The sequence below is a fragment of the Carassius gibelio genome, chromosome A9 (assembly GCF_023724105.1).
Source record: "Carassius gibelio isolate Cgi1373 ecotype wild population from Czech Republic chromosome A9, carGib1.2-hapl.c, whole genome shotgun sequence".
Classification (NCBI taxonomy): Eukaryota; Metazoa; Chordata; class Actinopteri; order Cypriniformes; family Cyprinidae; genus Carassius; species Carassius gibelio.
The window spans coordinates 30,189,418-30,205,306 of NC_068379.1; the positions used below are offsets into that span (position 1 = coordinate 30,189,418).

At 35.3% G+C, this 15,889-nt stretch overlaps 1 protein-coding gene across 8 annotated transcripts in view; it reads right to left on the reverse strand.

Moving 5' to 3' along the window:
* Positions 1 to 15,889, reverse strand: part of LOC128020142 (PTB domain-containing engulfment adapter protein 1-like) — a 197,137-nt gene that overhangs the window by 74,345 nt on the left and 106,903 nt on the right. The gene's annotated exons all lie outside the window — the stretch shown is intronic.

A 15,889-nucleotide genomic window follows, 5' to 3' on the forward strand; every position in this document is an offset into this window, starting at 1 on the left:
ATTAAAAGCAAATAAATGAATAAAATAATAATAATAATAATAATAAAGTAAAGACTTTAACGGGTCATCTAGTGCTGGTTAAGTTCTGCTCATGATAAGTATCTCCTTGAATACTTCTTCAAGCAATCATCAGTGATTACATTTTTTATGCTTCCATCACTATTATGGGAGCAAGCCTTTGTTCTCAACTTCCTGTATAGGATAATTGGCAATGAATTAAACCCTACAGGCTTTTTACATAACATGAACACAAGACCCAAATGCATATTAATCAGTGAACTCTCTCTTTCAAATTTTGCTTTAAGGAAACCAGTGGATCCTAGGTCCAAATGGAAATGCGATCCTTTGCTTTGGGTAAACCATTGCTCAAGTTGATCTGAAGCAGTTTGTATTCCAGAAGATGGATAAGTGGGTAACTTGATCTGACACTCTATCCTCTATCTAGCCATCTCAGTGTACCGAGATATTGTTGAGACTGATTGCATGATGGCATCCTAAAACGGTTAGCTGCACTATTTTGCATTAAGAAAGACAAAACTTCATAGATAGTCAGTTCTCACACTATTTTCTCTGGCTCTGTTTTGCCAGTGGATTAAAGGGATTGTTTAGAAAAATAAATAAATAAATAAAATTAATCCGGTCACCGTGTATGAGTCTCTTTCTTCTGATGAACACAAAAGAAGATATTTTGAAGAACGATGGTTACCAAATAGTTGATGGTAGTCATTGACTTCCATTTTTTATTCATTCTGTGGAAGTCTATGGCTCCCGTCAACTGTTTGGTCACCAACATTCTTCAAAATGTCCTCTTTTGTGCACATCAAAATAAAGAAACTCTGAAAGAATTTTCATTTTTGGGTGAACTATGCCTTTAAAGTTCTGAAGGAAATGCTGGATTATCTTTAGAAAGGGGTGTAAAAATCAAGTAGGTTTATCATTCACACCGAAGATTGTAAATGAATAGATTAACTTGAAATCTAAATTCTGTCATAAATTTTTTGCTTTTGAACTTGCTTTTATTAGCTTGAAATCCTCTCGTCACCACTGACTTTCATTGTATAGAAAAAAGCTTCCGTTTTGGTCCATGGTGAGTAAATTCTAACAGAAATGATTGCATTTTTATTTATTTTTTTTGGGGGAGGGGGGGTATTACTTTATTTCAACATGAAAGGTCAAACATAATTTGTAATATTTTCTAAGATGAAGCTGGCAAATAAATGATCATACAAATATTTGCATCTGTCTCGAAATAATGTTCAGCGACAGTGAGTCAGCAAGTTATTTAACCTTCCTACCAGTCACTTTACATTTTTTTCTAAAAACATTCCAGCCTCTGTATTTATTTATTTATTTATTTATTTTGTAAATGTCAATGCATTGGATAATGAGATGTAACCTAAGTTGCCCACAGGTATACTGCAACATTAAATGACTGCAGAAGCTTATTATAACCAGCACAAACAATATAATGACCTTCAGACCATGAGAGGTGATTCTCTCATTCAAAATCAAATAGCAACATTGTAATAATCACAAACTTCCACTGTTAAATTCATATTAGAATTGACTTGTGTGCTAAATTAGCAACTTTTCTATATGTTGACATTCTATAAATATATTGGTTTGTGGGTTGGGAAATAATAATAATAATAATAAATATCTGTCTTTCAAGTGTATCATCTCTTCCTTTGACTGTATTTCTAAGTAAAAAGGAAAAGAAAAAGAAAAATAATATGAGTGGAGAGAGTATGTTGTAACACTGAAGGGATTTAAGGATTTGGGAGATTGAGAGGCTGTCTTGACTCTTGACCTAATTTTTATATGAATATTATTATATGAAAGGAAGTAGTGTGGATGCAGATGGAAAATGATGTGAGTCATTTAAAGACATGTTTTAATGGGGCAATTTCAGACTGTTAGCCAAAAAGTCTCATTTTTTTAAGAGGCTGATTTAAGGGAAACCATTTTAAACAGGATATCTACAAGTTTCACTTAACTCGATACTGTTCAAGTTATTGTGGTTGCAGACTAATTGTATGTGGCCTTGCAGGTAGGAATTCAAGGTAATCACCACCATAAATGCGTGATGGACTGTGATTCTCTATCTGTTTCCAGGCAACATCGACCAGCACAGCACATGGGAATGAGAGAACGTCTGCACCAATCATACTTTCGACCATGTCTTCACGCTAAACACCAATCTGTGGGACCCATCTGAGAAGAACGAGGACATTATCTAGATCACATGCACTGCTTCTATAGATTTTCAACATTTAATGTCATTAAAACAGGAATATGATCTGATAACATCAAGTCATACAATATCTGAAATCTAAATTATCAAGGAATTGAAAGTTAAATCAGGCAATATAGTTACGTGCTATAAGTGTTTAGGTGAGCTGAAGCTACTTTGAAGGTAACGTGACAGATTAAGTTATATTTTAGATCACGGGTAATTTATAAAGATTGCAGAATTGCATATTAAATAGAAGGTTGCTTAAGGTGTCACACCACTGAGAGTTGAAGCGATCCGCTGGCTCAAAACTTTCAGTTCAACTTCGATGATTAAATCTAAAACAAATAAGATTTTTGTCAACAAGGGCTGTTTGCTTTACAACCACAATTTCTAAGTGAGATGAAACTCAAGGATTGATAGGTTTTAGGGGCATAGAAAATAGCATTTTGTGTCACATTTGATCTGTTTCGTCTGCTGTAATAAATATGGGAAGATTACATTATAACTTTTGGGAACTGGTATTTAATATTTAACTTGCTTTATTTAATTCCTGCAATGCAAACATATATGTCAGTAGATTATATATATATATATATATATATATATATATATATATATATATATATATATATATATATATATATATATATATATACATACACACACACATATATATATATATATATATATACATACACACACACATATATATATATATATATATATATATATATATATATATATATATATACACACACACACACACACACACACACACACACACACACACACACACACACACACACACACACATATATATATATATATATATATATATATATATATATATATATATATATATATATATATATATATATATATATAATCTGCTGATATGTTTGTATAAATATCATGTATTTCCTATAACTTCATATTATTAAAAGATGAAAATGTTCCTAAATGCTAGTTCCTAGTTTATTTAAATCCTAGTTTATTTATTTTTAATTACAAGAACAAAATCAGTGATTTAAAGATAAGTGACTTTTATTTATTCATTTTTTATTACCAAATTTAAACACAGAAATCCATCCAATTATGTCAAATATTTCAATCAGTTACTTAGTTCTCCATCTTTTTTAAATGCAAAAGTATCTGTAAATAAATGTATGATATCATAAGATCTTAATAGATTAATTAATTAAAGTTTTTGTATTATTATTTTCCCCATGTTCAGTAGCATTTTTGTCTCAAGCTCTTAATTCTTGACGCAGACTATAGGGCTGGGTGATATGGCCAAAAATAATAACAATAAAAATGTTCATGTCAGTTGGTATCGATAATTATCACAAAAATGTCAAATAAATCTTTCTTTTCTTTCTTTTCTTTCAAGTTTAAAGATGGATTTCTTCTCCTTAGTGAAAGTTGTAGACACCATAGAACCCAGACGGTTAACTTTTGAGTTTTACTTTTTTTTTTTTCAGAACATTACAAACTTGCCAAACCTGTGAACATTTCACAAATCTGAGGTACAATATTCAGAATTTATAATTCAGTCTTTTTTCCTTAAAATATCTTAATAGAGAAATAATAAATTAGTTTATGCATGTTCTAATGGATGACATTTTTTTCCAGTCATGAAAAAGGTCTGTGTTCCCTGACTTTGATATCATGATGCAGATATAAATTTATGTTCATTAACAAAAACTGTAACATCAGTAAAAATTGTAACAACATAGGGTAAAATGTACTGTAAATATTCTGACAGTTTAAGTTAAGACACATTTTTTTTAAATTAAAGCTGCAGTAGGTAACTTTTGTAAAAATATATTTTTTACATATTTGTTAAACCTGTCATTATGTCCTGTCAGTAGAATATGAGACAGATAATCTGTGAAAGAAATCAAGCTCCTCTGGCTCCTCCCAGTGGTCCTATTGCCATTTGAAGAAATTAATCCGCTCCCGGTAAGAAACAACCAATCAGAGCTGCGGTCCGTAACTTTGTGTTCAAAATGTAGAAAAATGTATATAATAAGCGAGTACACCATGAATTCATTTTCCAAACCGTGTTTTTAGCTTGTCCTGAATCACTAGGGTGCACCTATAATAAGTGTTTATATTCGGACTATTTTAGATTGCTTCTGGGGTACCACGGCGGAGTAACTCAGTACCTTTGTGATTCTACATAGACATAAACAGAGAGAGTTCCGGCTACGATGTTCTTCCGCAAGACGCAAGCAGTTCTGTTTATTAACCGCTAGAGCGCCAAAAGTTACCTACCGCAGCTTTAACTATTAGCCATCTATAGTATCACATAATTAGATCATGATAACCAAAGGTAAAATACATATCACCTCACTAACATGGTAAAATTGAACTAAATGGTGGTGTTTGTAGGGGTGTTAGAAAATATTGATGTTGCCGTATGTTTTACGAGACTGTATTGATTCGATATTTTCAAGATTAATGTTTTTTTCATTTTGAGTTTATATCCCGACCGTTAGATTGCAGTTTTCATCTCTGAACAGATTCTAAGTGACATGAAATACTAGCATTACTTAGCATACTCACCCACTGGTTTCCAAAGAGCATTTTTGAAGGCAAAAGTGGGCGGAAGTGGCCGACACCTTCTTGGCTGTGCGTCACTGAGCATCACTCCCGGATAATCAAAAATGGGCAAAAAGGCGGGAGCTGGTTGCTGAAACCATGCCCACCTGGCTCGACGGCAGTGTCAGCAGTGGCAATCCGCCTGTCATTCAAGTGGCTGAGCCCTTATTTATGCAGAACTTTATGGCTTAATATAATTTAAATGGATGAGTTATAGAAAAACAATCACCCCCTCACAGTTGTCACGAAGGCCAAAATTAGCTATATAGACCAAAATAAGTTTTTGTACCATGCTGTGAACATGTTTTTTTCTGCTGTAAAGTTGGGCATTTTAAAATGAGGAGTCTATTCGGTTGTTAAGTGATGACGTAATAAGCGATGCTTCCGGGTCCAAGCCTCAACTCGCTTCACTTGAGAATACTACCTCAGCAGCCGTTTATGAGCACTGTTTATTCATATTAATCATTTAAGCTAAACGCTTTCAAACTTACGGTATACACTACAGTCTCCGTGCTCACAGCTTCCCAAACACAAATAATTTTTATATTTTTTTTTATATTTATATTTTCATTTTCTGGGACTTCAGTATGGAGTTAAAGTTGGAGTTAAAGGTTAAGATTATAACTTTTTCGCTAGTATTCTATCACATTGTGAGTTTATATTAGCACCTTTTGTTGTTTTCTCATGGTAACTGATAGAGCGTTTGGACACGGAAGCGCTGCTACGTGACGTCAGACTTAACAAGCGAATGGGATAGACTCCCTTTTGGAGCCAGCCTCCAGTGACCAGTCGATGAATTGCAGTTTTAGTCAATTATTGGTTTCAAGAGAGGGAGGGGAAGGTTGCCGCTTGCGTCCTCCGTGGGACCTTGGGATGGTTGCCGCCTCGGTTCCAATGCTTCCCGCGTCCTGTGTGAAGATGCTTACACTGGGGCGCAGCAGGCGGTATAGGGTCATCATTCGGCTGCAGCTTTCTCTGATCATTTTTGGGATGTTTTGTGCAGATGGGATGGTCTCGCGTTGTGGTTTCGGCGATTCCACACGGAACTGAATACAAACTGAAAAACTTGTGAAATCCAAATGGAAAGGTTCAACATCTGTATTAATTTTAATTGTTTTACAATCGTTTTGTTATCTTTAAAGCTGCAGTAGGTAACTTTTGTAAAAATATATTTTTTACATATTTGTTAAACCTGTCATTATGTCCTGTCAGTAGAATATGAGACAGATAATCTGTGAAAAAAAATCAAGCTCCTCTGGCTCCTCCCAGTGGTCCTATTGCCATTTGCAGAAAGTCATCCGCTCCCGGTAAAAAACAACCAATCAGAGCTGCGGTCCGTAACTTTGTTTGTGTTCAAAATGTAGAAAAATGTATACAATAAGCGAGTACACCATGAATCCATTTTCCAAACCGTGTTTTTAGCTTGTCCTGAATCACTAGGGTACATCTATAATAAGTGTTTATATTCCGACTATTTTAGATTAGGTACCGCGGCGGAGTAACCCAGTACCTTTGTGATTCTTCATAGACATAAACAGAGAGAAGTAGTTCCGGCTATGATGTTCTTCCGCAAGACGCAAGCAGTTCTGTTTATTAACCGCTAGAGCGTCAAAAGTTACCTACCGCAGCTTTAAGGAATCCTGTACAGACTCTATTTTTCATTGATATTAAGCAGATGTAATTTTTTGTTCAGATCAAAATGTATTTGTTCCATTGTATGTTACAATTGTAAACTTAAACTGTGAACATTTAAGGCAGGGTCTGAAAATATATATGGTCTTTTTTTTAATACCTTTTATACATACAGGCCCATCTCAATAAATTAGAACGATGTGGAAAAGTTAATTTCAGTAATTCAACTCAAATTGTGAAACTTGTATTTTAAATAAATTCAATGCACACAATTAGTTTATATGACTGAATTAGTTTATACTTGCTAGGGGATCCTTTTGCTTTAAGGTGTCAAATCCTGCTGGAAAGTGTAATCAGCATCTTCAAAAAGCTGGTCAGCAGAAGGAAGCATGAAGTGCTCCAAAATGTCTTTGTAAATGGGTGCATTGACTTTGGTTTTCAAAAAACACAATGGAGCAGCATGTGACATTGCACCCCAAATCATATCCTACTGTGGAAACTTAACACTGTACTTCAAGCAACTTGGGCTATGAGCTTCTCCGGCCTTGGTTTCCAAATAAAATACAAACTTGCTCTCATCTGAAAAGAGGACTTTGGACCACTGGGCAACAGTCCAGTTCTTTTTCTCTTTAGTCCAGGTATGATGCCTCTGACGTGGTCTGTGGTTCAGCAAATTCATTGACACATCTGTGTGTGGTGGCTCTTGATGCCTTGACCCCAGCCTCAGTCCATTTCTTGTGAAGTTCACTCAAACTCTTGAATCAAATTTGCCAGACAAACATCATAAGGTTCTCTCAGTTGGATTGTGCAATTTTTTCCACACTTTTTTCTTCTACTCAACTTTTTGTTAACATGCTTGGATACAACACTCTGTGAACAGCCAATTCTTTGGCAATTAATGTTTGTCTTCAATAATGTTGAATGTTACAGGGACTGATTATTTGCAAATGCAGATCCCACTGTGTTCTGGTTAAATATTTTTTTATTTATTTATTTATTGCTAAGGTTTGCACATGGTGGTGTGTTCTTAATGACAGCTTTCATCAAAATATATCTTATTCCTAAAATAAGAAATATCCCAATATATCGCCTTGCTTGCAGTATCACAGTGTATCGCAACATATCGTATTGCAACCCCTGTATCTGATACGTATCGTAACACCAGATTCTTGGCAATACACTGCCGTAGGTATTTGTATGAAAAACAGTAACCTAAATAACTTTGGGTCAAATATGGGCCAACCCAACTTTTGGGTTAACAATTTAATAAAACAATAATAATAACCCAACTTGGTTAGTCCATATTTGACCCAAAGATGGATTGAAACAACCAATTATTTTATAAAGTGCGCCTGTCACAGTGCATAGAAATAGTAGTCTAATTTCTTTTGAAAGATTCTGTCACATATATGCATTTTAGAGATTAAGAGATGTTCCTTTCTGTGAATAATTGGCCTGTACTATGGCTGTGAAGTTCACGTAAAGACACATCCCGTCTTGCCAGATGTGACTGCCATTCTCAAGAAGGTGCAATGCAGAGATCAGGCTTCTGCATGACAGTTTATGAAAGTGAGTTATAAGTAACCTTTTCGTTGAACAAACATGTAATGATTTCTCGTTATGCTAATGACATGACTGACAATATTATGAATATTATATGACATAGGGGTGTGTAAATTAACACATTCTGCAGGATTTAATATTTGTTTATAAGAAACACTTACAAAGTTTGTTGTTGTTGGCTCGATATATTTTGTTTGGACATTATGACTCCTTCGCATTAATCTTCATCAAGAAATTGTTCTATATAATAAAGCTATCCTAAGATGCAAGGCACATAATCCTCACAATGTTTTTTTTCCTGGGTTAAATATACCACTATTAGTCATGCCTCATTGAACGAGTCATTAGAGGAAGGCTTGTCTAAGCTGATAGCTCTATCTTTTTCCTGAGGACTGACCCTTTTTCAAGACAATTTCAGTGTTTGTTCAGACACTTTGCAGAATTGCACAAAGCTCCTCCCTTCTAAATGGTCTGGATAAGTTGAAGTGCCATATCTAAAATTCCAATGAACCATCAGGAGAGGTCAAAGAGAAGTGTGCTCACTTGATTAAACTGTAATTGCTTCTGTCATTCCTTATACATTCACTCTGAAGATGAAGACTGATGCCATTAAATATAGTCTTGCATGGTTAAAAATGCAATGGATTCTTAAATGTGTTCATATGGCAGCTGTATTATTCAAAAACAGTGTAAAAGTGCAACTAACCAGGGTGCTTGTGTGGGCTTTAAAAAGCTGGGTGAGATTAAGGGTGCCTACACAAATTTATACCGTGTCAGTGATGGGAATACATTGATTTCAGTAGCATGTAACAAAAGCATATAGAGAGAAAAAGCAAGGGTTTTTATGAAAGTGACAACCCAATTAGCCAACGAGAATATCAAGGAAGCAGGTATAGTTGTGTACTCCTGCTTGATTTCATCCTGACAGCTTTTCCACGCCCTTTAACAGATTTGTTAAAGTAATGGGAATGCCATTAAATTGTACTCAAGTTAAAGTACAAATAATATACTAAAATGAGTCTCTACATTTAATTGTACTTAAGTATTTAAAAGTAAAATCTAAACACTGTTCTTAGATTGTCTTTTGAAGTCAAGAGACAGTAGAGAGACACAATTAGATTTCCTCATTTTTTCATTGTTGATGCAAATATTTTATACAAAATAAAAAATAAAACCTTGCAAAATTTACTATTTTCTCTTTTTTCTCTGACTATAAAGCCCCTTTCACACTGCCATTCCGGCAAATACAGGGGTAAAGTGTTCCTGTAATTGTTCCCTGGTCGCTAGATTTGGCACTTTCACACTGCCAGTGATGACCCGGTATATGTGCGTGCTTTCACACACAACCCTTGAAGATCCCGTAACGACACGTGACATCAGCGAGTGACGTGTAATGTAGCGCGCGTCATCACTTCGATACGGAATTAGATCTGGCTTTTGTTCACACAGCGCTCGTTCCGGATCGATTACCGCAATGTTACTATGTCCCCGACCCGGGTTCGATTCGGTAATCAATTCAGGGACGTGGTTGCTTTCACACAGAAGGCGACCAGGCAATGTTACGGGAATATTGCGGGTCCGACGTGCAGTGTGAAAGGGGCTTATGAGATGTCAAACTAAAACCAATATACTGAAACCTAAAATTAGCAGCAAAAAATTATACAGTGGTTTGACATTTGAATATAATGATTCTTAGAACAACCAAGACTAATCATGAACTAATCATGTTCACACTTGACTCAAGTTAATCTAGCAACAGTGATGGTTATTAAAAATACTACTTATAGTTCAAAGTCTGTGTCTGAAAAAGATAGTTCATCCAAAAATTAACAATGTCATTTATTTGCCTTTGTCTTTTAAAGCCTGAATGACTTTCTTCCTTGCGACACAAAATAAGTTCTGTATTGCAGAAGTGAATAACAACATAGATTTCACTCTGGGGGTGGGACTAGTCTTCTTAAAAATAAAAATAAAAAATTTGGAAAGATTTATCCCATAATTATGATGACATAATTTTTACTTTTAAAACTAAATGAAATTGCAATAGTTTAATAGTAAAAAACAAACAAAGAAGAAGATCCTATCAATCCTATTCATCAGCCGAATCTCTCATTTGTAGAATCCTTAAGAAAGCTTTAATGTGAGAATTATCACAGAAAGCACATATTGGAACTGGAACAGACAAGCCCATACTTTCCAATTTCATAAAGAATTTAAAATCATTTAAAATCAGCTGATAAAATTAACCAAAAAAGTCTGTTGATTCTGTCTGAGCCTGCTGGCTCATATACCGGATCAAATGTTCCACAATGACTCTTCGTTGAGATGACAATATTGCTTTGCTTTCATTAGAGACTAGCTAAGCAATAGGATTGAGTCAGGGCACGTTCTGACATTGTTCTTTGCCTCCTTTTAAAGGATCATAAAGGAACCGTATTAAGATCACATATCAACACTATCCCTCCCGGCTGTTTGTTAGTCATAGCAATATAGCACTGTTGAGTAGTTTTAACACTGGAAAGGTTTACAGTGCTTTAAGTGGGCCGGTACGCACCTGTACTCAGTACCGCCACTTCCAAATATAGCTCTTGAGCATACCGCCACCTCTCCATGCGCCCAGAACGTGCTTTTAGCGTACCGGTACGATCATTTGGACATCTGTTTTAATAGAGGTTTTAATCCTTTGCCTTCACTGCCGCTTTTCAGAGCGCCCTTCACAATGCACGCTTCCGAATTCTTTCTAGTTCGGAGTATGGAGCGTGAATCATTTGAACCAGTTTGGGAGTTCGGAGTGGGATCGTGAATCATTTGAGTCAATTCGGGAGTACGGAGCAGCTTCGCGGATCATTTGAATCAGTTCGAGAAATCGGAGCAGGTTCGCGAATCATTTGAGTCAGTTTGGGAGTTCGGAGCGGTATCGCAAATCATTTGAGTCAGTTCGGAGCGGGTTCGCGAATTATTCAGTCAGTTTGGGGATCGCAAATCATTTGAATCAATTCGGGAGTTCGGAGCAGCTTTGCGGATCATTTGAATAAATTCGAGAGTTCGTATAGGGTTCGCGAATCATTTGAATCAGTTCGGGAGTTCGTATTTGCGAATCATTTGAGTCAGCTCGGGAGTTCAAAGCGGGTTCGCGAATCATTTGAGTCAGTTTGGGGATCGCGAATCATTTGAATCAGTTCGGGAGTTCGTAGCGGGATCGCGAATCATTTGAGTCACTAAATTTCTGCTAAATTTCTCAGAATATGTTCCGATGTAGAAACATACTGTACTTATCTGCATCTTGGATGGCCTTAGGATGAGCAAATTTTCAATTTGGATGACATATTTTTTTCAGAATGTCAGAATGTTTGTCGAGACCATGTTTGATCTGTTGCGCTAACTCAGTTTAGGACACCAAACTTAGAACTGCACTGAGGTTTCTCTCTTCACACTCTACCGCACTAAAATTTCGAGCACTGGAATGGTATTCATGCATGCATAGACAAAAATTGGATCTTGAAAGATTTTGTACCATGATTGATGATATTTCAGGACTACATTGCATTTTTCAAGGACAATCTGTGTCATTCAGGGAATAGTCTACACTCCCCAATAGCATGTGGTGGGAAATATTTTTTTATTACGGTAGAGTTTTTGGACTATTTGTAGTATAGCAGAAGTTATTAGAACATTTTTCGTAGATTATGCGGGGATGCCATTACTTACATAATGCAATCTACTGCCTGCACTAATTTAATGTATAGCTAGGCCTGTAGTATCTCCTGCTTCCTTAAAAATTGATCTTGACAGTTATTTATAGATTGTGAGATTACCCTGGAGATTACCATTGATTTCAAAAATATATACAAATAATATATACAGTGGTGAGTGGAAATTCAATACTCTTTAATGTATGTAACACTTGAATACCAATTTACAGAAGTAAATAAATATAACAAAGATATTACCTGTTATTCTATACTCACATTCTATTATTATTATTATTTTTTTACACTTTTACCAGTCTGCTTTAGGTCTCCTTCAAAAGGAAGAGGCAGATATTCCAAAGGTGCTTGGAGCTTGGTTCAGTCAGCCATGTTGAATAATGTATGTATTCATGCTTTGTGGTGGTTAATGGGAGATCAATGCTCTCAATTTCCAACTTTCTGTATTGTGTACAGATTTATTGCAGGGAGAGAGATATTGAGCAACCAGTTAAGCCTTTCAATTTAGGTGGTTAACTTGCTATAGAGCATTCCATGCAATGCTGTGGATATATATTTTCCCCACTAAGCCTTATGTTTAACGTATGTCCACATCAGGTGTCCCATATGGTTGAACAGATCGGTGGCCACACAGTCATTTAAAGAGCCAGAATCCTCTCATGCAGTCAGTTGCAGACCTGACAATGATTAATTGGGGTGTATGGGATTATTTGCTTCAGTGAGCCCTGCACTGCAGACCTCAGATAATTGCACCAGGTGACAGAGAGGATTTTCTGTCCCGCAAGAGTTTCATGGGATCCGGCATGACGAGGTTTACTATGTCACTTATTTTTGTTATCTGTGAACGGTAGTAGAATAAACAAGTTCTGACCTATCTGGGATTTTAAGGTGTTGCAGCCATTGCAGAAATGGAGGATTTTGTAGACAAAGATGGTCTGCAGTGCCACTGGCAAACAGGCCTTAACGTGGATCAAGCCTGGATGCCTGACAATAGTAAAGCAAAATAAATCAAAGCTTTACTACTGTACAAGTAGGTGCATAAGATAAACAAAACAAAACACCCATATAGTTTTGTCTGTTTTTTTTTTTTATGTCAAAATACTTTCTCAAGTCCCAGTTCAATATGCAGAGAAAAGTATAAAAATTAATAATTGTAGGTTTATTTTTAAACAATTAAAAAAAAAGGACAAATATTGTTGCCCTGTGACACTTTCCCTCCTAGCCCAGCACAACTCAACCAGTGGCACACAGGAGGAGCCTTCTGGAAACCAGTTTGAACACAGTCATTTTTCTTGCAGTTAAGGTCATCTTATAAAATTTTTCAAGATAACCAGACAACTCCCTTGCATTACAAGTCATCAAATAAATGATTCAGTTCAGTAACACCAGATTTGCATGTGTGTTTTCTGGCAATCGAGATCTGGCGGCAACAGTGTTTGTGTGTATACAAATTATATATATATATATATATATATATATATATATGATTCTTTAATATCTCATAAGCGCACATAAGGTTACACATTTCACTCTTGCCATAACTTGATTAATAGTCAAACAAGAAATCATGTAATAATATAATTAATATCAGTATGAAGGATATGTTCACTCGGCATCCACTCCTTCAGTATATATATATATATATATATATATATATATATATATATATATATATATATATATATATATATATATATATATATATATATATAGTGACTGTCCCCATGGACTGTACTCTTTGAACGGTATCTGCTGACTAAATCTGATAATCATACCCAGTGTATAGACCTCAGTATAATCATATCCTCATACTATAAAACCTCTGTTTCTGTGACTACTCTCTAACACACAGATCTGTAAATGTATCAGTAATATGACAAATGGACAGTTCTTAATATGCCACGTAATGAAAAAGGGCTTACGTTAAAACTGACTCACTGGTTACTAATTCATAAATGACAAATACGTTGCCACTTATAGTTTTACAGTGTCCTTGTGTTGCAGTCAGATCCACTGTAGACATTTTTATTAATCATTGCACTGTTGCTCAGGTAACTAAAAGCAAACATTGAGCCAACATGACATGTTGACATCTGTAAACAGATATTTACATGCATTGAGCTTTCCATCAGACTGAGAGTTCATGAATGTTTTACTCAAAAACTGACCAATGTGCTAAATTCCACCTTGAGATGAAATCAACAGCTTTCTTTCAGGATGTATATAAAACAAGCAAAGGCTGAGTCTCAACATGGGGCAGTTTGCCCGAGCTCAGCATTGACAATGAGTTTGGCAAAGCGACAGTTTTGGGTTGTTCTGACCACTATCCAAATTGAGGTGAATCCAAGCAGAACAGAAAATTCATGCTGGAGTAAAAAAGCATCTGGCAGTTTAAATTTGAACAGATCTGTTTTTCCATTATAGACATAAGTTCTTTGGGGACAGTCTGCAGGTCCAGCTATTGTCTGTGTTATGATACACTGAAATTGCATGTTTAAATATTACATTTAAAAACAATTAAATTGGAAAGGATGTACACAAGAACTCATCTTTAAAGAGCTGCTGTGTCCATGGAAATGAGAACATGTCCTTTGCAATTTTGGCTTATGTAATTATTGTTATTATCTTAGTTCAGATTTTTTTTTTAATCTTCATAATAGCTTATGGTTAGATAGAAAACAATAAAATATATCCTGTTAAATGCTCTAGTTTCTCAAGCTACACATGACAATGTGCAGGACTTTTTATATTTTATGGTGTGTGTGTGTGTGCAAATATATATTATATTTTATATATACACATACATAATGTTTTTTTTTTTTTTCTCTTGTGGAAATCCCATATGCAAGAGTTACAAAAGAGTTTTCAACAGTGTGCCAACTGCTCTGTTTTACCAAAGGATCAAATTCTGTAAAGTCTCCAAAGGTCAAATTGCATTGCTGTTCATAAATTTGAAGATTTTATTTTTTAAACGAATACTTTTATTCAGCAGTGACACATTCATTTGGTCAAATGTGACAATAAAGAGATTTATAATGTTACAAAGAATTTTTATTTCAAATAAATGCTGTTCCTCTGAACTTTTATCCCTCAAAAAGTCCCGTAAAAATGTATAAACATTTTCATAAAACTATTAAGCAGCACAGCTGTTTCAACATTGATAATTATAAGTAATGTTTTTTGAGCACCAAATCAGTATATTGGAAGGATTATTTAAGGATCATGAGGCACTGAAGACCGGAGTAATGATGCTGAAAATTCAGCTTTGCATCACTGGAATAAATTATTTTATAAAGCAGATAATCATTATAGGACTACAGTAATTAATAAATTATATAATGTAAAACATATTAAAATAGAACAGTAATTTTCAATTGTAACATTACAATATAAATGTAGCCTCTATGAGCATTCATACCTGTCTGCATTTAATAATGATGCATGTAAAAATATTGATGCTATTACTATTTTCCTTCAATGTCAAACCCATCAAGACGTATGCTATAGATGTGTGGGTTTCCTGCTTTTGTGCAAGAAATAATTTTATCCAGAGTATGTGGAATACCTAAGAACTCTCTCAACCCGAGGAAAGCATTGAGAGAGGATTTCTGAGTGGAGAAGAGTGAGGAGATGAACATCAGGATGTGACAGGATAAGTGATCCAACTGCCTGCAGGATGTCATCACTCAAGTCCAAGACCATCTGTTACTTTAGTCTGTGGCACTTTGGATTCAGTCCTTGTTGTGTGAACAGGAAGTACAGCAGAGTTCACTTCACTCAGGATGCTCTTAGAACAAACTAATATGGTCGGTTCTTGGTAGGGATTAAGAACCTATTCCTGGGGAAAAGCTAAATCTTTTTGATTTAAACCATCCAAAATTATATTGATGAAAGAGTGCTTTATCTTCCTCGTTGGCTTGAGAGTGGAAGAGTGTAGGAGGTTCATCCTGATTTAACCAAGCGTTAAACACCAAGGGCAAATTTGTCCGATCCCTCAGATCTACAGTCTGCCATGTCAATGAGATCTCTTTGAGCTCTAGCTCTATTAAAAGTAGGTGTATAGTAAATTTCCAGTGCCAGAAAGCTCTTTCACCCCCTACAAAGCCTTAGGTGATAGCTTATAGTTGGCTTCAATTTACCACAGAGA